Source organism: Mirounga leonina, unplaced genomic scaffold (genome assembly GCF_011800145.1).
Source record: "Mirounga leonina isolate KUSES-001 unplaced genomic scaffold, KU_Mleo_1.0 Mir_101664, whole genome shotgun sequence".
Classification (NCBI taxonomy): Eukaryota; Metazoa; Chordata; class Mammalia; order Carnivora; family Phocidae; genus Mirounga; species Mirounga leonina.
In genome coordinates this window covers 7,253,324-7,280,470 of record NW_023270175.1, presented here as the reverse complement: position 1 = coordinate 7,280,470, position 27,147 = coordinate 7,253,324, and the positions used below count along the sequence as shown (strand labels likewise).

Genomic DNA, 27,147 nt, shown 5'->3' with positions numbered 1-27,147 from the left:
TTGTTACTTTAAGGTAAACCAAAAGGAGCTCTTCTAGCTTTACTTAACAGGGGTTGAGGGACAAATATCAAGGAGAAAGCTGTGCCTAATTGCCTGAAGTAGCTATATATCTTTCAAGTCATTATCCAAATATCCCTTTAGCCCTTCTAAATATAATGCATTGATTTTGAAAGGAAGTAGAATGAATTTACGGTCAAATAGATCAAAATAAAGCAGTGTTAAGTAGAAGCAGCCAGAAATGAAAGTCTCACAGAAAGGGCACTCTTCTAGTTAATATTCTCTGGAAAACCTGCCAAGGATGAGTAAAGCTTTATTTTAGTGAGGGACAGAAATGCTTACAACACAGAACACTATTTATTACATAATTTGCTCTGTGGAACTCTATAGATGAACACAGATTTTCTTTCAGCTAGTATGAACAATGCATGGCTCTAGTTTGGATCAGGAGGATTTCTGTTTTGTTATGCTTTTGTCATTCTATTAAGAACTGTATAACATTACAGATGTCGATTACCCAATATTACTATATATTCTCAGTAACACTCAAGTCACATTTTAACTTTCTACTAATTAATTATATAGAATGTCTGTTGTCCTACAAATTCTTAACACTGGTTAGGTGCATACTTGGTGCAGTTTTGTGTTATACAACTTTACAGGAAAATCCCAAAGATGATTACAAACATTATGAAAATAAGTCCACAGGATTTCATTAGGTAGCTAATGTTGCTTAGCTTTCAGGGAAATACAACATTAATTATGGCTTACAAATAATCTTGTACAGATATTTCCTCATGCCATCAAGTATAAAACTTGAGTAAAGAGATCACAACTATGAAATTGGGGTAATCAAAGAAGGATTAGGTTACTTGGAGATCTGATATCTACTTTTTACTCCAATCTCATCTCTAGCTATTTTCCCCCTTTTCTTTTCCCACGTCTTTGTACATTTTGACTCCTTTTTTAGAGTGGGGAGGGGCAAAGGGAGAGGGAGAGAGAGAATCTTAGGCAGACTCCACACCCAGCACAGAGTCCAACATGGGGCTCGATCTCATAACTCTGAGATCGTGACCTCAGCCGAAATCAAGAGTCGGACTTTAACTGACTGAGCCACCTAGGCGCCCCCATTTTGACTCTTTTGCGTAGAATGACATCTGTAAAATATCCCTTCTTTAGACCCCTTTCCTGGTCCACTAGGCAAACTCCATAATTAAAAACCTTGTTGAGAGAATACTTCTTCTAGGAAGCCCTTCCTAAAGCTACACAAATGGAATTCATTACTCCTTATATCTTCCCATAGTACCCTGAGTATATCTCTAGGCTAGCATATATATTTTACTGTTATTTTCTGTTTATCTGTCCTAGTACATTATAGACTTCTTGACATTACAACCTGCCTTAGTACTCTGTAATGTCTCACATAGTTCAGTTAATCACACAGATGTCAGTCTACACATGTATGATGTTACAATTCCCCTGATTATGGACATAATCAGCCCCACTCAGCCTCTGGACCAATGAGAAATAGACCCATTAGTGTATTAGGAGCACCTCACAACCAGCTCCTGCCCTCTGTGGGGGCAAGCTATTCTCACTGTCTAGGTTCCTGGTACCTAGATTTTCCAGCATCCTTGCTACTGAAAGAGATCTTTATCGACTAGAGACATAATTTGCCATTCTATCTGGAAGCAGAATATCTACTTTTGGTCTTCCATATCTCATCTCAGTTCTAGACTCCTCTGCATTAAAATCTTCTCCTGTGTTGTATCTTCTATCAATACTGAATCTCAAGACTACTGAAAGCACCTGATGTGACATGACAAACAACTGCCTTGAACTGTTCAGATACTCTGTTTGAACTGTTACTTGGTATCTTAGACTTGGAATTTTGATTCAGTCTGCTGAACCAGGCTCTAAGATGGGGATAGCGTTTTTTGCTCAAGTATTTTATCCTGCACTGGAAGAAATTTATGAAGGTATTAATGGGCCTCCTCTATCAAACAGTCATCAAGAGTTTCCAAATCCTGGTGGGAATGCAAGCTGGCGCAGCCACTCTGGAAAACAGTATGGAGGTTCCTCAAAAAGTTGAAAATAGAGCCTACAACCCAGCAATTGCACTACTGGGTATTACCTCAAAGATACAAATGTAGTGATCTGAAGGGGTATGTGCACCCCAATGTTTATGGCAGCAATGTCCACAATAGCCAAACTATGGAAAGAGCCAAGATGTCCATTAACAGATGAATGGATAAAGAAGATGTGGTGTATATATATATATATATATATATATATATATATATACACACACACATATACATATATATATATATATATATACATATACACACACAATGGAATATTATGCAACCATCAAAAAATGAAATTTTGCCATTTGCAACGATGGTAATGGAACTAGAGGGTATTATGCTAAGCAAAATAAGTCAATCAGAGAAAGACAAGTACCATATGATCTCACTGATATGAGGAATTTGAGAAACAAGACAGAGGATCATAGGGGAAGGGAGAAAAAAATGAAACAAGATGAAACCAGAGAGGGAGACAAACCATAAGAGACTCTTAATCTCAGGAAACAAACTGAGGGTTGCTGGAGTGGTGGGGGGGTGGGAGTGATGGGGGTGGCTGGGTGATGGACATTGGGGAGGGTATGTGCTATGGTGAGTGCTGTGAATTGGGTAAGACTGATGAATAAGACCTGTACCTCTGAAACAAGTAATACATTATTTGTTAAAAAAAAGAGAACATAGTAGGAAGGGAAAAATGAAGGGGGGGAAATCAGAGGGGGAGACGAACCATGAGAGACTATGGACTCTGAGAAACAAACTGAGGGTTTTAGAGGGGAGGGTGGTGGGGGGATGGGTTAGCCAGGCGACGGGTATTAAGGAGGGCACGTATTGCATGGAGCACTGGGTGTTATACACAAACAATGAATCATGGAACACTACATCAAAAACTAATGATGTCATGTATGGTGACTAACATAACATAATAAAATTAAATTAAAAAAAAATTGAAGGGAGGGCGCCTGGGTGGCTCAGTTGGTTAAGCGACTGCCTTCGGCTCAGGTCATGATCCTGGAGTCCTGGGATCGAGTCCCACATCGGCCTCCCTGCTCAGCAGGGAGCCTGCTTCTCCCTCTGACCCTCCCCCCTCTCATGTGCTCTCTGTCTCTCTCATTCTCTCTGTCTCAAATAAATAAATAAAATCTTTAAAAAAAAATTAAAAAAAATAAAATAAAAATTGAAGGGAAGTATAATTAAGTAGCCATAAAAAAAAAAGAGTTTCCAAGTCCTTATTTCTTGAGTCTGTTTCTGACATGATTTAATCATTGAGGGTGTAGTTTTAAACGTTTGCATGCATTAATAAAGGAGATCATGAAATATATTTTAGATATGTGTGATAGTTTGTTGTGTAGATTTTCATCTGTGAGGTGGTATGACTTTTTATGAATGCAAATAATTTAAATAAGTGAAACTTTAAAGTCTTTTTTACTTCATAAATTTATAGTATATTTTTAAAAAATGAATCATAAACTCAAATATTAAAGGATCTTTTGTCTGGTAAAAATATCCAAATATTTGTTATATTATTTAATATTTTTATTTTATTTAACCACATATCCACCACTTACCATAATAATTCAATTTACAAACTGGTATTACTTGGGAAGATTGGAAGTTAGTATCAGCTACTTCAATTCACTAACAGGTTATTTGGGCTTAACAAGATGGTATTTTCCTCATTCTCTTTTTTTTTTTTTAAAGATTTTTTATTTATTTTTATTTGATAGAGAGAATGAGAGAGAGAGAGAGCATAAGAGGGGGGAGGGTCAGAGGGAGAAGCAGGCTCCTCGCCGAGCAGGGAGCCCGATGCGGGACTCGATCCCGGGACTCCAGGATCATGACCTGAGCCGAAGGCAGTCGCTTAACCGACTGAGCCACCCAGGCGCCCTTCCTCATTCTCTTTAAACACATTCTGGATTTGTCCATGCTACTGGAGAATGTCATCATAGAATATGGCCTGGTTTTCCTAATGTAGTTTTGTTAAGTGTATAAACCGTGTAAGGGATGGGGGGAAATTGGGGTAACCAAGGAAGGAGCCACAGAGTTTTGGGGTGGCTACCACTCTGGATAATGCTTCCTTTCCATGGAAATCAATTTAGGTGAGTAAATAACCATTCACAGAATAGTAAGAGAGAGAAGGTAGTAGGACTAAACATATCTCAAAAATCGTGGCTGCACAGAAATGGTTGTTTTACCATGAGGAACCCTGAATGTTTGGAGAATGAACTGGTGGTTTTTACAGGATGACTAATGAAGGCAGCGCATGCTGGAAACAAGTAGTAGCTTGCCAGGAAGCGAAAACTGTTCCATGAAGAAGCTTCCTGTAATAATTCCTCTCCTATCTTCTACTCAGGCGATGCATTCAGACATACACTGACACAAAACATTTAGCCTTGATAGGCAAACTGCAGATTTAATATGCTAATATATTTCTCAGTGAATTAAATGTCTATAATGAGTGCCTAAATGGCAACATATTACCATGATCCTGGTCTTTTCCATAAGGCAGATATTGCCATGATTAAAGGGAGGAGAAATGCCATGTGAAGGTAAAGAAGTATGTAAGGGTTTCCTGGATATGAGTGTTCCAGATGTTTTGTAACATCTGTATGTTCTTTGAACAGTTCACTATATTACTGTTGTCACCGTACTACTTAAATCTCTTTTGTTACCCAAAGATTTTAAAGCATTCTATAGACATTAGCATGTTAAACTTCTGAAAACATGAAAAAAATTTAAAAAAATAAATAAAAATAAAATAAAACCCAGAAGAGTGGGGTCTGGGGGAAATTATGAAAAGATAAAATTGATCTTTGGGCACTTCCTTTACTTTTAAACCTCTTTCATTAATAGCATCTATATTTTAATTAGGCATTTTTTTAAAGATTTTATTTATTTATTTGACAGAGAGAGGCACAGCGAGAGAGGGAACACAAGCAGGGGGAGTGGGAGATGGAGAAGCAGGCTTCCCGCTGAGCAGGGAGCCCGATGTGGGGCTCGATCCCAGGACCCTGGGATCATGACCTGAGCCGAAGGCAGACGCTTAATGACTGAGCCACAAAAGCGCCCTTAATTAGGCATTTTGAATTAAGATTAAACTCCTATTGTTGGCATTGTAGGGAGTGGCAAGTGACAGGGAAATATTTTGGCTGGTGTGGGAGGGCTAAGCAACTTTAGCGATGTCCCTCAATTCACACCCTCAGAGGCTTAATCTGACTCTCAAGAGTTCCAAGGCTTCCAGGGACACACTTAGCCGTTCTCTCTACATAAGCAGTTTATTCATCTTACTATGCCACATTTTGTCGATTTTATTAATTAATATTCTATATAATTCACTCTACAATATTTCTGTAAATTGGTTTTAAAATCAGAAACAATATATTTTAGCTGAACTACCATGAATACTCATTTTGGGGTGAGGTGTGGAAATTTTTCTAGATTTTTTTTTTTTTTTACGTGATGAAAGTCTTGCTTCAAAATTGAAATTGAAGACACGAAATAGCAAAAGAAAAGGTGCTGAGACAGGTATAGGGTTGTAATAATGGACAGACTGTGGAACTATATAAAAGAGAAGGTCCTGAGCCCAGGTCAAGGAGGCAACGAAGGCTAACCTGGGAATGAAGCTGTGTGTCTACAGCTTGAGGAACACACAAGTCATATGCCAAAGTCTGAGAATCAGGTAGGCAGAGAACAAAAGAATAAAAGGCAAGAAAAAATGACTAGGAGGTAAAATGGAGTAATTGTGTACGCCTTGGGACACAGCAGGATAAACACAATAGGAAAGAGCCTCATTTAACCCATTGGTACCTCTGGTGAATCTCAGTTCCTGTCCTGTTTCCTTTAGATGAAATGAACTATTTGGCCACATTCCTAACTTTCGACCTTTGTTCCCTGGATGCTGATCAGCTTCTTTTTTCTTTGGCTGAGCTTTCTCACAAACTTTCCTCTTGGGATAAAAACATTCATAAAATCTGAAGGTAAAGGGCTTAAACTGTAGGGAAAGCTTGTAGCCTGGATTTTAGATTTGGATGTCATTAGTAGATGGTAGTTGAAAATATGAAAGTGGATGTATTGCCTGGTGACAAAACTTAGGGGAAGCAGACAGCAGGTTAAGGACTTTGATAGCTTTTTGAATTACTTTCTGCCTCAAATTTACGTTCCTGCAACAAGTTCCTGGAAATGTCAGTTGAAGGCTTATAAGGGACCACTAGCATAGAATGTTGTTGGACAAAAGCCTAGACTCCTTGTCATTTGAGACCGCTGAAAATTGATCAGCATTCTAAAGGCTTTTGGTGTAAGCAGTCATTTAAAAAGTTAAAAACTTTCTGCTTTCCTCTTACTAAAAAGGAGATTACAGAACCTTACTTTCAGAAGCCATATACTAAAGCCAGTGTTCTAAGTTTTTATTTTATTCTTTCTGGATCACTTTAATGTCTCTTGGCTACAGCAAAAGTTTGTAAAAACAAAGTAATTGTATACAATTTTAACATTATGTCATTTCTTTCTCTCTCTTTTTTTTTTTTTTTTGAAGATTTTATTCATTTATTTGAGACAGAGAGCATGCAAAGAGAGTGCCAGTGGTGGGGGGCAGAGGGAGAGGGAGAAGCAGACTTCGTTGGAGCAGGGAGCCCGATGCAGAGCTCAATCCCCGGACCCCAGGATCAGGACCTGAGCTGAAGGCAGACGCTTAATGACTGAGCCACCCAGGCGCCCCCACTCACATGTTTTTGAGTGTCAGCCATTGAGCCAGGACAGCTAGGTCAGAACACTGTTGGAACCAGTAACAGGGCTGTTTTTTTTTTTTTTTTTTTTTTTTAAATTTTATTTATGTATTTGAGAGAGGGAGACAGCTTGAGAGAGAGAGAGAGCGGGAAAGCACGAGTAGTGGGGAAGGGTAGAGGGAGAGAGAGAAGCAGGCTCCCCGTTGAGCAGGGAGTCCAACACGGGGCTCCATCCCAGGACCCTGGGATCATGACCTGAGCCGAAGGCAGACGCTTAACTGACTGAGCCACCCAGGCGCCCCTAGAAGGAACTATTTCTTAATGCTTTTCATTCTTTTCATCTCAACCTCATATGAAATAGAACTGTATTATTTTAGATTAAGAAACTTATTCTACAGTTTAGTTGCTAGTCCAGCATTGCACAACCTTTACTTTATTACATTACAGTGGAAGGAATGTGGACTCTGAAACTAGACAAATCTGAGTTTGATACACATCACTAGCTTAGTTTCAAGGCCTTCATGGAGCCATTCCTGGCACTCTTCCTCCTCCCTCATTAACTACTTTCCCTTTGTGTTCAGAAGAAACTCTAGCCTGGGGCGCCTGGGTGGCTCAGTCGTTAAGCGTCTGCCTTTGGTTCAGGTCATGGTCCCAGGGTCCTGGGATAGAGCCCCACATCGGGCTCCCTGCTCCGCAGGAAGCCTGCTTCTCCCTCTCCCACTCCCCCTGCTTGCATTCCCTCTCTCGTTGTGTCTCTCTCTGTGAAATAAATAAATAAAATCTTAAAAAAAAAAATAAAAAGAAACTCTAGCTTAGATCTAACTTTGCATTTATGCCACATGGGATTAAAATTATCAGCTACTGTGTTCATTTCCTCCATTACAATTCCTCCAGGCAAAAGAGTATGTTTATTCAACACCTTAGCCTAGCACACTTTAGGTGCTCCATTAAATGTTTGGAATGACAAATGAATAGACAATATTTCAGCGGCTCCATTTATCTTTTTCTTAAGGAATGATAAGAGAAGGATGATAACATTATTTCAGATTCCTGGATAAAAAGGACCTAAGCATAGTGTGTCGGTAAAATAAGACCAGAAAATGTAAAGCTAAAGGCATCCTCCTGAGCAAAACTTGAAGCCAGTAGGCACCCTCACGATGAAATGCTTTGATTTTCATCAAGGGCTACATAATAGCTTGGGTTTGGTTAGGTAGATGAAGGAGTTTTGGGCAATAGTTTGGCTCTTTGGAAATACTGATGCATATTTCTGAGAAAAAGTTGAATTTGTGAAACTATGGCACATTCTAAGATGACTGCCTTTAAAAAAATTAATTAGCTCATATTCCTAATGGGAGTGTCAGGAAATAGCCACAGAAACTCTGTAAAATCTCCTGATTTCATTCTGTGATTTCCCATCACTGTGTCTAATAGTATCATTAAGTTGGACTTTGTAGTTAGCTTCCGTAGAGACTCCTATTTGCTCAAATAAAAGAAGTGGATAAAAAAGCTCATTATCTTGTATTTTGATCTCCATGCAGCTAAAATCATGTATGAATACATCCTAGTCAGTGCTAAGTATTCAGTAGATAGCTCCCATATTCTATTGCAAAGTCCCTGTGGTTGATTCCAAAATTTCAATGCCTCAACTTAAAATAATTTATTAGGTAGCTCTCTCAGGAACATGGTGCAAGAAGTTTCATAAATGGACTTTTTTGGAATAGGGGGAATTCTTTGTTAATCCTTTACCTCATGGTACTACTACTTTCATCAAAGACTCTTTGTGGCTTGGAAATGTGTCCAAATTTAGGAAAACTGCAGTAGTCTTTTAAAATTATGATAATTCATTTGAATAAATATATATTATACACACGCACATATTCAATCTGGTCTCCTGACAAAGTTCTTCATACAGTTAGAACTTGTCAAAGTGGTTATAACTGTGCTCAAATGCTTGAATTCTATCATGGAGTCAATGTTCAACTTGGTAGGCACTGACTCATAAAATTAGATAAACCTGAATAAAGTATGCCTTGATAGTGGGGAGGCAAATATGTCACCTGAATTGTCAAAAGCAGTGCAGAGATCCTACACATGACTGAAACTGAATTTACTACATCTGGATACAATCTATCTATAGTAAGATATGACCTTGCATTTCTTTCTATCCTTTGATTCTATGTAAATTAGTGCTTCCTTTTTCTTGGATGCATTGGTGATGAAAATTGGGGAGAATATGTATGATTCTGAGTGAAACCTCTACTATGATCTAGACAGGTATCTTCAAATGCTTATTGGTTAATGTTGTATGCCTAGGCAACATAGAGAAGTCAGAGAAAAAATACACCAAAAGTAACACTTGAGGAAAAAAAATTGTAAATGAGGCCTTGGTAATTGTGTTAACGTCTGCTCTTCCACATTGCCTAATAAAGACTGCAGAATACTCTCTATTACCTAATATGGGCTCTCTAAGTTCTTTCACTGCTGCCTTACCTTCCCCACTGCTTGCTAGATCGCCTCGAGTCCCTCTGTGACTAATATGAGCTGACACACGCACACTGCAGGGTCTATGGAGTCATATCTAACAATGAGATGTGAGTTACTTCAGTGGTGAGGGCTAAATGAACTGCTATAAAAACTTGCTCCTGGCAATGTCCACAATAGCCAAACTATGGAAAGAGCCTAGATGTCCATCGACAGAGGAATGGATAAAGAAGATGTGGTATATATTTACAATGGAATATTATGCAGCCATCAAAAAGAATGAGATCTTGCCATTTGCTACGACGTGGTTGGAACTGGAGGGTATTATGCTGAGCGAAATAAGTCAAAAAGAGAAAGACATGTATCATATGACCTCAATGATATGAGGAATTCTTAATCTCAGGAAACAAACTGAGGGTTGCTGGAGTGGGGGGTGGGGTGGGAGGGATGGGGTGACTGGGTGATAGACACTGGGGAGGGTATGTGCTCTGGTAAGCGCTGTGAATTGTGCAAGACTGTTGAATCTCAGATCTGTACCTCTGAAACAATGCAATATATGTTAAGGGAAAAAAAAAAGAAGAAGATAACAGGAGGGGAAGAATGAAGGGGGGGAAATCGGAGGGGGAGACGAACCATGAGAGATGATGGACTCTGAAAAACAAACTAAGGGTTCTAGAGGGGAGGGGGGTGGGAGGATGGGTTAGCCTGGTGATGGGTATTGGGGAGGGCACGTTCTGCATGGAGCACTGGGTGTTATGCCCAAACAATGAATCATGGAACACTTCATCTAAAACTAATGATGTAATGTATGGTGATTAACATAACAATAAAAAAATTAAAAAAAAAAACCTTGCTCCTGGGGCACTTGGGTAGCTCAATTGGTTAAACGTCGGACTCTTGGGCGCCTGGGTGGCTCAGTTGGTTAAGCGACTGCCTTCGGCTCAGGTCATGATCCCGGAGTCCCGGGATCGAGTCCCACATCGGGCTCCCTGCTCGGCAGGGAGTCTGCTTCTCCCTCTAACCCTACCCCCTCTTGTGCTCTCTCTCTCACTCTCTCTCTCTCTCTCTCAAATAAATAAATAAATAAAATCTTTAAAAAAAATAAAATAAAATAATTACTTTTATTTTTCAGGGGGGAGGAATTTTGAGTGACTACTGAACTTATGGCTCATGCCAACCACTTTTAACTCACAAGTGGTGACATAAATCATACTAACAAATGCCAAAGAGTTCATAATGTTTGCTTTATCTCATTGTTATTTTTAAATTGTATTTTATTTATGTTCAATTAACAGATAGTGTATTATTAGTTTCAGAGGTAGAGTTCAGTGATTCATCAGTTGCTCATTCCATCACGTGCCCTCCTTAATGCCCACCACCTGATCTCATTATTTTATAATTCTGAGTGGCATTCATTATTAGCAATCTGTAGCAGAGACCGCTTATCTGAAGAATACCATGTTGATGAAGAAATGAGCACATTAAAACCAAAGTTTTGTATCCTTAACATTCATTAACAGCAACTTTGAGCTTCAAGAAAATGCCATTTGAGCTTGATGTTGTCTCAGTGAGTTCCTGCCTGACCATTAATCCTTAGTCACCCTCTCTCACCTCACATGAGACTTATTGTATATTTGTCACTTAGTCTAAACTGCTCTGCATTTTTTTAAAAAATCTTTCTATAAATATTAAGGGTAGGGATTATGTCTTGTATTTCTGTGTCACTTGTGCCCGAACATTTGAAGGGGAGAAGAATATGGATAATAGGACGCTCGTGCTCCTCCCTCTCTCTCACTCTGTGGTGTTTTTAATAGCAAGGTAATACTAAGAAACTGGTATGGTCAAAGTTTAAGTAAAATTTAAGCTGTATAGAGAACACTGTAATTTAGGATGGAGAGTTAATTTTAAATATAATTAATTCAGTGTTAAACAGTACTGAGGATTTGAGCAATGCTCTCCTTTTGTGAGGGAAATTATTATATTATATTTAATTATATATAATTAAATTATTAATTATATAGTTATTATATTATATTATTATATTATATTATTATATTACATTGTCACTACATGCTATGGACTGTTTATGGAAATGACTATCAAAATACTTTATTCAGTAATTAACTGCTTAACTCACAGAAGATGTTTCTTAATGTTTTAGGAGTTTAGAAGTATAAGGTAGATTTGTACAGAATGAAACAGGTTTTTTTTTTTTTTCAGTGCTAAGATAATACATTGTCTTTACTATGACCAACAACAGCGTTTTATAGTTTAGTGTTTTTATGTCATAACTAACACCATAACATATTTATCTTTGTGTGGAAAATATGATGGGTTTTTACTTAATTGTAATTGTAAAGAATATAAGCACCATTTGAAATTTCTTTTTGTGTAGGCAACCTACTGCTGGCCTGACACATCAGTCAAGACCCTTAAGTTATGTATCCTTCTGTTCACATTCCCATTTAAAAATTATTAAATGGAACTGAAGACTTTAGTCTTCAAAGGTCCATGTTGAAATACACACAAGCTAGGAAAAGTAAAGAATTAGATCATTTCTTGACATTAAAACCCCAAGCACTGTGAATTGGTAAGATTAATTAGTTCCTGGCAGAATCAGGGCCTTGGTTTTAAAGGAATGCAGTCTGGTTCGATGGTCAGACCCTGGATATAGACTCCACTTCCGGCTCTCATACTACTTACCTTTGTGTTATTAAAGTAATCAGTTAAACTCACGGAATCTTAGTTTCCAAGTCTGTAAAATGAGGAAGCTGAGGTATTTGAATTTTAAGGTCTCTTCTGGCTCTCACACCCTGGGTGTAAACTAGTCGTTGTCTTCCTAATTATCTGAGGAATATAGATATGTCCAAATCGCATTGTATGTTAAAAAAAAAAAGAAGAAGAAGATCATTGAAATTATATTAACAGGGCAAATGCTAACACGAATACCACACCACTTGGTATAGGTGGCAAGAGCAGAGTTAATTTTACTGTTGTGTCCCAATGGGACATTGCTTGTCCCCTTTCCCGAATTGATGATGGTTCTGTCCCCATATCCCAGGAATGATCCTTTTCCATATATACTGTTCCCTGCTGCAACAACCAGGTGCTCTGTTCATGAGAACAAACTCACTCCAGTCTGCCTAGGAGTATTTAGCTTGATTAATACATATTGTTGGGGCGCCTGGGTGGCTCAGCCGGTTAAGCGTCTGCCTTCGGCTCAGGTCATGGGATCGAGCCCCGCATCGGGCTTCCTGCGGAAGCTTCCTTCTCCCTCTCCCACTCCCCCTGCTCGTGTTCCCTCTCTCACTGTGTCTCTCTCTCTCAAATAAATAAATAAAATCTAAAAAAAAAAAAATACATATTGCTGACCTCTCAACTGAGAACATTTAGGGAACAATGTGCTCTTTTAAAGCCACTAACCCTATTTAATCCCAATAGCACAACAATTCATTTATTCTTTAATTCACTTAAGGACAAGATGTAAAAATCTATGGGCACTTTTGTGCCCATGGATGTTTAATTTATACATGTAGGAGCTTAGGTTGGAAACTCAAAGTTCAGCGTTGCCCAATCCGGGAAACTGAACTCTTAATAATTAGGAAACTAATTAATTAACATATAACGTATGATTAGTTTCAGAGGTAGAGTTTAAATTTTAAAAAAGGCAAAAAAATATAAAATAATAAAATAAAATAATTAGGAAACTCTATTAAAAATTATAAGAAAATTATATTAGATGGTCTTCACCAGAATTTACCTTAGGCCAACTACAGGTGAATTGGAGCTATGAGGGCCACAATGTGGCAAGAAAGAATGGGATAATGGAAAGAGAACAGGGTCAAGGGTGACACAGGATTTCTGGTTCCTGTGTTAACAATGATTCGTTTTACTATCATAAGCATATCACCCTTTCTGGTTTTCAGTGTAATGGAAAGAAAAAAGGAATACTTGGTTGCAGGTGTTGTACTCAATTCATCACCACACCTGATATCTGAGAAGTGTGATACTACCTCTTTGTGTCACTGTGTCACTGTGTTACTATCTATCTCTTTGTGCCACTGGTATAAAGGGCTGAAGCTCCGCAGTCAGTCAGAGCTGGGCCCTAATCTAGACTCTATCACTCCTGAACTAGGACAGTTTTTAAATCTCTCTGATTCTGATTTTCTTCACTTTAAAAATGAGTTAATTAGGGGCATCTGGGTGGCTTAGTGGGTTAAGCGTCTGACTCTTGATTTCGGCTCAGGTCATGATCTCAGGGTCTTGAGATCGAGCCCCATGTTGGGCTCCATGCTGGGTGTCGAGCCTGCTTAAGATTTTCTCTCTCCCTCTCCCTCTGCCCGCCTCCCACTCTCTATCTCTCTCTAAAAATAAAATGAAGCTAATTATACCCAACTTGCATTCAGTTATTGGTACAAATAATAATAATTAAACGAGATACCATATGCAAAAGTGCTTTTCAAATTTAAAGGTTTTTAATATGTAAGAGCATTAAGTAGTGTGCTTACATTACAGAATTTCCAGTTTTTTATCTGTGATACTGTCACTGTCTTTAGAATTGCCAACCCTTGATTTCTCTATTTTTCTATTTTTATTATCCTTTTCTGATATTTAATTTATAGCCCCATCTTCTGAAACATTTAACAAAGAATGAAGAGACCCATAGAGGTAAGGGAAGAGTATGTGTATTTGGGTTTGGGGAAGAGATGAACAGCAAAGGCCTTCAGAATTCTTGGCCAGAGGTGAAATACTATTCTGTTTTTGATAAATCTGCAAGTAGTCCTTAGAGGCATCAAAATTCAAGATAGAAGGAGACCAAAAAATTACCAGATGGATTTAAAGTGATGACATATTGGTCTTACCAAAACAGCATAGTTTTTTAAATAACTTGCCTAACTGAAGTCTTATAAATTGCAACAAGTCATGCTCAGGAATAAGATAATAATGAAAGTAAGCTAAAGGAAGTCAACTCATTTTGGCTTTTGCATCAGTAATAGAGTCTTCCTTTCAGATGGGCTATTTCATCACAACACTTTTCTGCCTGCAGGTTTGCAAAGCCATAGAAGGGATTTATTTCTTCCATGGAAAAAAAAGATAGATATCAGAGCCAGATTCGGTGAAACTTACCTTATTCGTATGGATTGTTTTAGAGACAACTCATATTTTTCTCAGGGGTATTTCCAAGTACAACGGACATTCTCCCAAACAATTTAATGTGGACTGTTACTAGAGGAAAGACACATTTTGTTGGAACATTCATCTGAGTGAGCAGGTACAATTAACTAAAGACATAATCCTGAGACAAGGGGGGCATTCCATCCTCAGGTTACAGTACTTTTCATTCTTGTATACCATCATGGGGTGGTGAAAAGTGGGCACAGAAAGGAACAAGCCAAGAATATTTAGTCTTAGGAAGGTACAGAGGAGAGTATAAGATTGTTTGTCTGGATAGGTGTCCTAAGTTGTTTATTTGTTCTAAGTTATTTGTTTGAAGTTGTTTCATTTGTTCTAAGTTGTTTGAAGAAGATATATTTCTTTTACAAATCCAAGAAGTTTCCTGTGGTTTTTGTATAACTAACACTTAAGCTTTATGCAAACTGGAATTTTTATAGTGGTAAAAATTAGCAAATCGGACCTCTAGCGTTTATTGTATCTCCCAGGTGGTTTTTTTTTTTTTTTTTCTTAATAATACAGTATTTATTTGTCTTCCCTCTGTCAAACCCTGAGCCAACCACTTTCCCCAGGCTGCCTGGGGAGGTATAGGAAAAGGAACATCCAGGGCAGACAAGACGCGGGAGAAAGACCTATGGGAGGTGGAGACGGCTCCTTCACATGGCGAAGAGGATGAGAAAGGCCACCATCAGGCAGAAGAGCCCCATGGCCTCCGAGAGGGCAAAGCCCAGAATGGCGTAGGAGAAGAGCTGCTGCTTCAGAGAGGGAGTCCCGGCATAACCAACGATGAGGCTCCCAAACACAGTCCCAATTCCAGCCCCAGAGCCAGCCACCCCTACCGTGGCAGCCCCAGCCCCAATGAATTTGGCTGCTGTGTCGATGTCCCTTGAAGCGGCGCTGGTTTGGAAGCTGCGGCTGGGAATACGTGAGGTCAGGGGACGTGGGGCTGCCAAGCGGCTGAGGCTCTCATCTGTCAGTGTCTCCGGTGGTTTCAGCACCACGGCAGACAGTGATCGGCTCAACAGCTGAGAGGTGCTCCTGACCAAGAAGGGGGTGGAGACCAACTTTGCACATTTTCAGGGGATGAGGGGCTGTGGCAGGAGAGCTGCTCCCAGTGCAGAGAAGACAGAGAGGGGCGGGGGGAGGCGGGAAGAGCGTATCTCCCAGGTGTTTATAGCTACTTATTATTAATCAAAATTCCCTTATTGTAAATAAATATATTGAGATCTTCCTTTGGAGGTATCCAAATTGATCTCTATAAGCTAGAAATTATATTTCATCTTAAGAGGAAAACCGGAGAGAAACAACAACAGCATGATCTCTGAGGCATTGAAATCCTACAATTCCTGACCCCCAGCGTTCTTGACTGAGAAATGAGAGCTCTCTGTCAGCCCAACAAACAGGAAGAAAGATCTCTCCAGTCTGGAGCATGGATGGTTGATTCCTGGTGACTTGGTCTGTCTGATATGGGGTGGAAATAGCCTCTTAAATTTCAAAGAGGTGTGGCTAAACTAGGCAATAAATTGAAGAAGGGCACATCTGTAGAATATAAACTGATAAGGTTCTGCTGCTTACAAGAGACAGCCACAAATTAGTACAAACACGCAGGTGTTTATTATTGTTTGCCTCTATGATCATTTGCCTGGTACGTAAGCAACAAAGTACACATCTAGGACTAAGAGGCAGGCATTTTGGTCATGTAATTTTGGTGTTTGATACATTAGTGAGTCTGCCTTAAGCTTTCGCTCATTTCATGTTGTTTTCTCATTTAGGGAGAAAGGAATAAAGCATAGATTGAAATTGTCACAAATGGAAACCAAATACTAAAATCTAACACCATCAAGTAATCTTGTACAGACACACACACACACACACACACAGATACCTCTTATTCCTTCTCACCATCTTACTTCACTTCACAGCACTTATTACCATCGAACTTTATATTTTACTCATTCATTTATTGTCTATCTCCTCTCATGAATATAAGCTTCATGTCTGTTATTTTCACGGTTCCAGCCCCAGTGATGAGAAGAATGACTGATGCAAAGTAGGTAGTTAGTATGTGTTGTTTGAACGAATGAATGGATGGATAGATAAATAAGCAAATGAAAAAAAGTCTAAAGGGTGATGGGTATTGAGGAGGGCACTTGTTGTGATGAGCACTGGGTGTTATATGTACGTGATGAATCACTAAATTCTACCCCTGAAACCAGTAGTACACTATATGTTAACTAACTGGAATTTAAGTAAAAACTTTTTAAAAAGTCTAGAGGGTTGTTTACTGATTTGCCTGTGTTTATACATCATCAGTCGTACAGTCAGACCTAGAGCCCAGACCTCCTGGCTTTTAACTCTGTACTCTTCTTATGCCCTACTTTGTAGCTGATCACTAGAAGAGAAAGGTAACTATGAAAATCCATAATAATTTCCTCCTATAGGAAGGTGGGGATGTGGAAATACAGGTTAATGCATGTAATGAAAAGATCATTCTTTGTGGCTAAAATTAAGAAGTCAGGAAACGACCGATGTTGGTGGGGATGCGGACAAAGGGGAAACCTCCTACGCTGTTGGTGGGAATGCAGGCTGGTGCAGCCACTCTGGAAAACAGTACGGAGGTTCCTCAAAAAGTTGAAAATAGAGCTACCATACGATCCAGCAATTGCACTACTGGGTATTTACCCCAAAGATACAAATGTAGGGATCCGAAGGGGTACGTGCACCCCGATGTTTATAGCAGCAATGTCCACAATAGCCAAACTGTGGAAAGAGCCTAGATGTCCATCGACAGAGGAAAGGATAAGAAGATGTGGTATATATATACAATGGAATATTATGCAGCCATCAAAAGGAATGAGATCTTGCCATTTGCTACGATGTGGTTGGAACTGGAGGGTATTATGCTGAGCGAAATAAGTCAAAAAGAGAAAGACATGTATCATATGACCTCAATGATATGAGGAATTCTTAATCTCAGGAAACAAACTGAGGGTTGCTGGAGTGGGGGGTGGGGTGGGAGGGATGGGGTGACTGGGTGATAGACACTGGGGAGGGTATGTGCTCTGGTAAGCGCTGTGAATTGTGCAAGACTGTTGAATCTCAGATCTGTACCTCTGAAACAAATAATGCAATATATGTTAAGGAAAAAAAAAAAGAAGAAGATAGCAGGAGGGGAAGAATGAAGGGGGGGAAATCGGAGGGGGAGATGAACCATGAGAGATGATGGACTCTGAAAAACAAACTAAGGGTTCTAGAGGGGAGGGGGGTGGGAGGATGGATTAGCCTGGTGATGGGTATTGGGGAGAGCACGTTCTGCATGGAGCACTGGGTGTTATGCCCAAACAATGAATCATGGAACACTACATCTAAAACTAATGATGTAATGTATGGTGATTAACATAACAATAAAAATAAAAAAAAGATCATTCTTTGAAGATTGAAGACTATAGACCTATATAGCAACTCTTTCTATCAAAAGTTAATTGTCCTTTCCAAAATGACAAAATTAGATGTAATCAGACCTGTCCCTGAAAATCCAGAGCATTTGATCTGCATAGGTCTGATTGTCTCTGATGGCAGATGGAAGGAGTCCCAAGTCTCAATCACTGACCAACTGTGAGATGGGGCGTGGCAAGAGGAGCAGAAAAGAGGATGGTCTAGAGTCACCACTTAACACTGGAGTCCCTTGCCCTTTTTACCATTCAGCTCATACAGAGTGGGCCAACCCCTGCTCCTAGGCACTCAAGATCTTGAAAAATGGAGCCACAGTAGGATAAATCCTAATGAACGATCAGGGAAGCAACTGAGAGCTGAAGAGAATCTATCCTGATTTCCAGAACAGCTTCCACCTCTAAAGGAGAGCCTGCAAGGGAAAGAAATCTTGAGACCACATACATGCAAAGATGATATTCAAAATAATTTGTAAATGGCACAGTCATTTAAATAAATACGTGCATCAGCATAGAAATGAAAATTTTAACTATATTCCTTTTTTTCCCGAGTAAACTATTTTTTTAGAAAAGATTTTATTTATTTATTTAATTGACAGAGAGCGAGAGAGAGACAGCGTGAGGGGGAACACAAGCGGAGGGGAGTGGGAGAGGGAGAAGCAGGCTTCCGGCCGAGCAGGGAGCCTGAAGCGGGGCTCGATCCCAGGACCCCAGGATCATGACCTGAGCCGAAGGCAGTCGCCTAACCAACTGAGCCACCCAGGCGCCCCACCCGTGAATAAACTATTAATGATAAAACTAACACATGATAGAATCTGTAGCTTGCCAGCCAACTTCTAGCAAAGTGTGCAGACATTGCTTGATATGATTTCTACACTCTTGCAGCTCTGTCACACTATAGGGAGCCCGTCGAGGTCTACGTATTCTTCCTTTTTTCATTATTTCAATGTCTAGTTTTTCAGAATGTTAATTCTCTCTGCTGGATATTTGAAGTAAGGTGGTAAACATAAAGTCTTTTGGGAAAAGACTTGAATATTTACTTTATGTCTTTTTGTGGACCAGCCAGAGGTCACTGAACATGATGACTTATCACCAAAGTAAATTATGCCTATGTTCACAAATCAAATCAAAATAACATCAAGTCAGAAAAATCGGGACATAAAATTCTACTTATGGTATAGTCATCTAAAACCCATATACGCACAGCCAATAAGAGAGGAACAAATATATTGCGGTACAAGTGATGGAGATTTATGGTGGCAAGGTAACATTTGACTCTTTCCTCTCATTTCCACAAATTGTTGTCGTATGCCTATGTTAAATGTTCAGTAAAAGATGAGAAACAAAAGTTGAATGACCTAAGGACATTGATGAATGAAGGGACAGTGACAAGCCAGGGGTGCTTTGCTTAGAAGGTTAGATAAGTTAAATATCAATATCTTCCTAAAAGCCTCACTGTTAAATAATAATTTTTTTAAAAAGATTGTGCAAATTCTCACTTTCCCTCTGCACTGGCTTCGATGAATACATTTGTGTGTGACACTTTAGTCAAGAAGATCATAGGCAGAATGACTTAGAAAATCGTGCTGCTGTTGTCATATGCCTGGAAAACGATGGGTGGACCTTAGTAACGATCTAAAAGAAAGATCATGATATAGAACAGCGAGTCTTGAATTTTGAGGTACATCATAATCACCTGAAGAGCTTGTAAAATGCAGATTCGAATACCAGGTAATTCTGAGGCAGACAGTCACATTCCAAGAACTGTGGCTACAGTGAATGAGAATGACCCTCCAAAAGCCACGGGCCCAGTTTAGGTATGAAAAATATGAACTGGTAAACTCCAGTCTCCAAAATCTCTTAGCCACTTTGTAAGTATTTGTTCGAACGCACTATCAGTGTTTGTCTGCTTGTGCGTCTACTGTCTGGGATTCTCTACAAGATTATAAGCTCCTTAAAGGTAAGGACAATGTTAGTTTTGTTTACCACTGTAAACCCAATTCCCAGTATAGATACTCAGTAACTATTTGAATGAATGAATGAATTTACCACCTATCTCAAAGTGACAAATACTGGAGAGACTCTGGCTCAAGTTCTCCCACTTTTCTTTTTATTATTTAGACATGAAATTGTTATAAACTTTGGGATGGGAGAGAAATTTTTCAATGTTTCCTGAGAAGAGAGGAAGAATTCGTTGGTTTCTTCTACCCCATACTCTCCCTTCCTGAGATGAAGTCAGTGGATTAGCTCTTCTTAAAGTGATTCGACTTTGACTTTCTGTGGATTACAGAAGGGACTGAGAAAATTTTTGTGGACTATGTTAATTCTTGATGTGTTCATGTGCATATGTTTTGTGTAAGTATGCATTCCCACACTTAGGCATATATCCATCTATAAGTATTCATGAGCATGTTCAGATTAATGTAAAGGGACATTGATGAATGTGTTTGGCCACTTAATTTTTCTGCCAACCATATGATCACATCTGTAATGTGATTGAATTATTATTATATAGTATGCAATCCCATTTAGGGGTTTGGTTGATGTGCTCATGGTGCTTTTTATTGTCATGACCAGAAAAGCCACATCTATTCAGAATTCAAAATGTTCTCAACAATTTCCTTTTACTGCTACTGCTAGAAAATGATATTTAACATTTGGTTTGCTTATTTTAAAATTTCCAAACATTTCAGTGATGAACTGAATAATCTTGATCAAAAGTATTTATATTATATTGTTTCCATAGTAAAACTTGTGATTGAGAAGAAATGTCCAAAATACTCTTTTTTTGTGATTAGAGCTTCATGCAGTTCATTTAAATGCACACAAAATAAGGAGCAGAGTCTATTTAATATATTGGTGGGAAGGTAAGCAGTGCTATATTCTAAACGGGAGAAAGAAAAGGGGCTAATCATTTTCTACTCTGTATCTCCAATATACTTGTATATTTTTTGAGTGCTTATTTTCCAATTTAACTTACAAAAGGAATTTTTATAAGTGAAATATCTGTCATTTATCATCTCATCTATCATCTATCTATCTCATCTATCCATATATCTTACATCCTATTACAATAAGTTCTCATAAAATTGAAAATTTGTTTTTCCATAATGAACAGGATCAACTCAAATGTTGCCAAACCTAAGTGGTTCATTGGCTGGGATTTGGAAAATTTTTCTTTTTGTAAAGAATTTCAATGTAATGGTACTTTTGGACTTTATTTCCTTTACACATTTAATTTGATATTTACGGAGATCCATATCACTAAACATATCCATGTGGTAGGAAAGCAACTGAGTTTCAAACTCATTATTAAGACAATAGAATGGGTAGGAGAATAAAGCTTTGGAAGGACATAGAACTAAATATTCACATTTAGAACTTTTCTGAAATTTCTTGAATACCCTATGGTCTTTGATTATCCTGAAAAAGTTTAGTGGGATCTTTGTTCCTAGATATCTTGAAGAATGGGACACACTAACTACATGTACTGTATAGGTTATATAGATATTTTTTAGGTTCTAACATAACTAAAGAACAAAAACAATGCAGTAATGTCCCTCATAGACCACTCAATCACTTATTGTCTATTAAGAATAAACAAAACAATTTGCTTTATGCAAAATATTTTAGTCAAAATATAAGTACTTGGAGGCACAGACACAACTCAGCATTGTTCAAAAGACACTTTAAAGGCCTGTAGATAACTGTAAAAACTTGATAGAAAACAAAATCCTTAGAATACTAAACATATTATTTTATGAGAGTAGTAGGCAATACTTATATGCTGGTTACTATGCACCAGGCACTATTCTAGGTGCCTTATTTACTATATTGGTTAGTCTTTAAATCATGTGAGGTATGTGCTATTATCAACCAAATAAAGGTGAGGAATCTGGAGTATATGTGAGCCGCTTCCTCACCCTCCAAACTCGTACCTGCACACAAGAGAAGAGGTTCTTCCTTTCTCTCTTATCAATATTGTCCTTGGTTGGGGGTGTGTTAGCAGTATTTCCCACTTTGGTGGCCTCCATGTTCTGTAATTTCTCAACTCAAAGCTCGCTTTTTAAATTCTGAGAGGTTCCTTGGCATTTTTTTTATCTTATCATTTAAGGTAACTTCTAATTAAGATCACTGGTAAATTATAATTACTGATAATTATTTCCTCGCTGAGAGAGGCCTGTAACAGGTTAGCCTCCTTTTAGGAATCAACTGAAAAAGAATTAATGACATTTTTAAAGGCTTTAATTTCTAACGAGAAGCTGCATTGCTAGGAGGATCTGAGTCAACATTGTGTAGTGTGTATACCTCCAGTTAATGAGAAACGGTGGGATATTTGGTCCTCGTAAGTGTAAAATATGATGAAGCATGAATCTTAAATCTCTTGTACAGTAACAAAATAACAACTACACTAAAACATTTGGAATTCTGTGGCACAGTTAGGATCTTAAGTAGTTCTCATTTTAATTACCACAAAAGGGTAATTAAGCTGTTTCAGAATCTTTCCTACAAAACTTTCGCTGGGCCAAAAGTCTGAAGCAAGTAATTTTCTCCTTGAGAACATGTCACTAAGGTGGATGTCTCAGTTTTCTCAAGAACTGTAATTTTTCTAATAGTTCTTCTAAGAATAGACCATGGCAAGTGTACTTTGAGAAGACTGACATTAATAAAGTCATTTCCTCCCCAGACATAAGTTAAAGTGGCAAAATGAAAACTTGAATTTGAAATATAATAGCAACTTCCCCCAAAATGTCCCTGACTTTGTCCTATCTGTACCTCATTTCATCTCAATTAGGAAGTATTTATGTTGATAAAGCATAAGATGTCATTAGAGTCTGAAAATTATATGATTAATAAAGATTTAAGATTAGTCTGAGGGTAGGGGCAAGGGAATGGAGGGGCAGGGACAGGGAATTACTTAGTTTTCTCCTAGTTTTATTAATATTCTCATCCTCCAAACTTTTATGTAAACACAAAATAGATAGAAAAATCAATTTCTTCCTTATTCTAGGGGATATTTTGGGTATTTAAAATTAAGCTTTGAAAGGCAGTTTAAGATGGTGCTATAGGAAGATCCTGAATCCACCTCCTCCCACGGATATAACAAATCTACAGCTACATATGGAAAAATTCCCTCTGAAAAAGACCTGAGAACTACCTGAACGAGCTGCTCCACAACAGAGGATAAATAGGCCACATCAAAATGGGTAAGAGAGGCAGAGATGCAGTATCACCAAAGACCCCACCAGCGGTGCTGCAACCCATAGTTGGGAGGGATCTCACAAATATGGAAATTCTTCCTGAGGACTTAGGGGTGTGCCCCACATCAGGCACTCCGACCCTTGAGACCTACACCAGAGAGATGAGCTCCAAAAATGTCTGGTTTTAAAAGCCATGGGGCTGGGGTGCTTGGGTGGCTCAGTCAGTTAAGCATCCGCCTTCAGCTCAGGTCATGATCTCGGGGTCCTGGGATAGAGCTCCGCGTTGGGTTTCCTGCTCAGCAGGGAGTCTGTTTCTCCCTCTGCTCCTCCCCTCACTCGTGCTGTCTCTCTCTCTCTCTCACATATACGAAATCTTAAAAAAAAAAAAAAAAAGCCATGGGCCTGTAGGAAACAGAGACTCCACCCTTAGAGGACTTGTATGCAGACTCATTCATCTGGGACCCAGTGCAGAAGCAGCAGTCTGAAAAGCAATTAGACCATATGTAAAGAAAATTCACCTGCTAGTCTTGAAGTGTCTGCTGGAAGGGCAAGAGCCTACTGGAACTCTCTCCAAGAATAGAGATGTTAGCAGAGGCCATTTTTTTTCACTCTGCCTCTAACTTGCTAGCCCTGGTGGTATTCCCTATGACCCTGCCTAAGCCAGCCAGCAAGAGCACCACCCTCATGCAGCACTCCACAGCTGCAAAAAAAAACAACAACAACAAAAAAAACTGGCCAGGGGGAGTGCCCCACCCCTGTGCACGACTCCGCTGCAGCCCTTCCAAGGCTGTCTGGTGTGTACAGCCCACATAGGGGATGCCCCTTGAGCGCCTGACTCCAATGGCTAAGGTGAGTTGCATTTTGGGGCCCTATAGTTCTGGAACAATTGGAAAGACAGTTCTTTGCAAGCTACCACCCCAAAGGCACTGCACAGACAGCAGACTGAAACATACCCCCAGTCTTCCCATGATAAAGGCCTATCTACTTGATCTGGAGCTCCAGTCTGAGGGGCAACCTCCAGGTTTACCACACATCTAAAGGCTACAGAAGTGCTCTTAGGGAATGTAGGCTGGGGGATACCATCTTTGAGTTCTCACTTGGCCTCATTACAGCTCACTGATACCTCCCAGAAAGGAGCTCATATACTAATCTGGAGCCTCCAATTTTGCACTTGTCATTAAGTAGACATCTCCTTATGCATATTTGCATACCTTAAAAGCTGCTGTCTGGGGGTCTAGTTTCTAACAGCCTGAAACTAGGTGCTAATTGAGATCCCCTCCCTTTGGAACACTCACAGGACTTGGCACACCCTCAACAACTGGGAACTACCAAGAGAAAATCAAGTTGCTTAGATGATTATAAAGGTTTAAGAGACAGCCAAGAGCTAGGGCAATGTTAAACGATAAAGTTCATCTCCTACACAGGGCCACTCTTGCAAGACTGGGAGAGACAGCCATTTTGCCTAATATATAGAAATAAGCAGAGACTCAGCCAAATTAAGAAACAGGAGAATATATTCCAAACAAAAGAACAAGATAGCCCCCCCCCAAAATCTTAAAGAAACAAAGATAAGTAATTCACATGATAAAAAGTTCAAGGTAACAGTCATAAAGATGCTCACCAAACTCTGGAGAAGACTGGATAAACATCGAGAGAATTTCATCAAAGAGAGAACACAAGAAAGTACCAAACAGAAGTCACAGAGCTGAAAAATACAATAAATGAAATGAAAAATACAGTAGAGAGGTTCAACAACAGATAGAGGAAGCAGAAGGTAAAATTCGCGCACTAAAAGATAGGACAGTGGAACTCACCAAAAAAGAGCAGCAAAAAGAAAAAGAATTTTAAAAAGTGAAGATAGCTTAAGGGATCTATTTTTAACATCAAGCAGAATAACATTCACATTATAATGGTCCCAGAAGGAGAAGAGAGAGAGAGAGAAAAGGGGGCAGAAAATGTATCTGGAGAAATAATAGCTGAAAACTTCCCTAACCTGGGAAAAGAAACAGACATCTGGGTTCAGGAAGCTCAGAGAGTTCCAAACAAGAGGAATACAAAGAGACCCACACCAAGACACATTATAATTAAAATGTCAAAAGTTAAAGGCTAAAGAGAGAATCTTAAAAGTCGCAAGAGAAAACAATCTGTTAGTACAAGGCCACTTCCATAAAACTGTCAGCAGGTTTCTCAGCAAGAAGTTGGCAGGCCAGAAGGGAGTGACATGATATGTTCAAAGCACTGAAAGGAAAAAACCTACAACCAGGAATACTCTAACTGGTAAGGTTATTATTATTATGAAAGATAAAGAGCTTTCCAGACAAACAGAAGCTGAAGGAATTCATCAACATTAAGCCGGCCTTATAAGAAATGTTCAAAGTGTTCCTTCAAGCTGAAAAACAAGGGCACTTATTAGGAACAAGAAAAAATATGAAAGTGTAAATCTCCCCTCAAAAGGTAAATATACAGGAAGGATAGTGAATTAATCACTAATAAAGCTAGTACATAGGATAAAAGGCAAAAGTAATAAAAATAACTGTAAGAATTAGTTAAGGGATACACATAAAGATGTAGAATGTGACTTTAAAAACATAAAACATGTGGGGATAGGAAAAATGTAGAGTTCTAGGATGCATTCAACCTTAGCCTGCTATCAACTAAAATAGATTGTTAAATATCTAGACTGCTATATATGAGCCTTATGGTAACCACAAAGCAAAAATCCATAGCAGATACAAAAAAGATAATGAGAAAGGAATCTAAGCATAACACTATAGAAAGTCATCAAACCACAAGAAAAGAGAGCAAGAGAAGAAGAAAGGAACAGAGAGGAACCACAAAACAGCCAGAAAACAATGAACAGAATTACCATAAGTACATGCCTATCAATAATTACTTTAAATTTCAATAGATTAAGTTCTCCAATCAAAAGACATAGTGTACGAATAGATTAAAAAAACACAAAACACAAGACCCATCTATATGCTGTCTTTTATAAAGACTCACTTCGGATATAAGGACACACACAGACTGAAAGTGAAGGGATAGAAAAAGAGGTGTCATACCAATAGAACCCACCAGAAATTAGGGGTACCTATACTGCATTTAGACAAAATAGGCTTTTAAAAAAAAAGACATAACAAAAGACACTACATACTGATAAAGGGGTCAATCCACCAAGAAGTTATAATATTTTAAAATATTTATGCACCGAACATAGAAGGACCTAAATACATAGAGCAAATACTAATAGACATAAAGGGAGAGAAATGGACAGTAATACAATAATAGTAGAGGACTTGAATATCCCACTTACATCAATGAATAGATCATCCAGACAGAAAATTAATATGAAAACATAAACCTTAAATTACATATTAGACCAGATAAATATATATATACAGAATATTCCACTGAAAAGTAGCAGAATACACATTCTTCTCAAGTGCACATGGAGCATTCTTCAAGATAGATCACGTTAGGCCACAAAACAAGTCTCAATAAATTTAAGAAGACTAAAATCATATCAAGCGTCTTTTCCAACCACAATGGTATAAAACTAGAAATCAATTATAAGAAGAAAACTGGAAAAACCACAAATACAACATGGATGAATCTAGAGGGCATTATAACTGAAGTAAGCCAAAGTTAGAAAGGCAAGTACCCTATGGTATCATAGATAAAGAAGATGTGACACACACACACACACACACACACACACACACACAGAGGAATATTACTCAGCCATAAAAAAGAATTAAAATGTTCCATTTGCCACAACATGGATGAGCCTAGATTATGCTAAGTGAAATACATTAGACAGAGAAAGACAAATACCATATGATTTCACTTATATGTGGAATTTAAAAAACAAAATAAATGAACAAACAAAACAAAATACTGTGTGATTCCATTTATATGAAGTTCAAGAACAGGTATTTAGCTATTGTGAGAGAAGTCAAAATAGTGATTATCTCTTGGGGCATGGTGTTGCTTACTGACTGGGTTACAACTGTGTGTGTATATATGTGTGTTTAAAAAATTA

The 27,147-nt window shown here is 38.6% G+C and overlaps 1 protein-coding gene and 1 pseudogene across 3 annotated transcripts in view; both read right to left on the bottom strand.

Moving 5' to 3' along the window:
- HTR2C (5-hydroxytryptamine receptor 2C) overlaps positions 1-27,147 on the bottom strand; it is a 265,143-nt gene that overhangs the window by 54,197 nt on the left and 183,799 nt on the right. The window lies entirely within an intron of this gene.
- LOC118013516 lies at positions 14,948-21,938 on the bottom strand (annotated as a pseudogene). The gene is made up of 3 exons (XR_004680039.1): positions 21,843-21,938; positions 16,796-16,890; positions 14,948-15,632 (listed from the first exon to the last, which is right to left on the bottom strand). The product of XR_004680039.1 is annotated as an ATP synthase F(0) complex subunit C2, mitochondrial-like (transcript).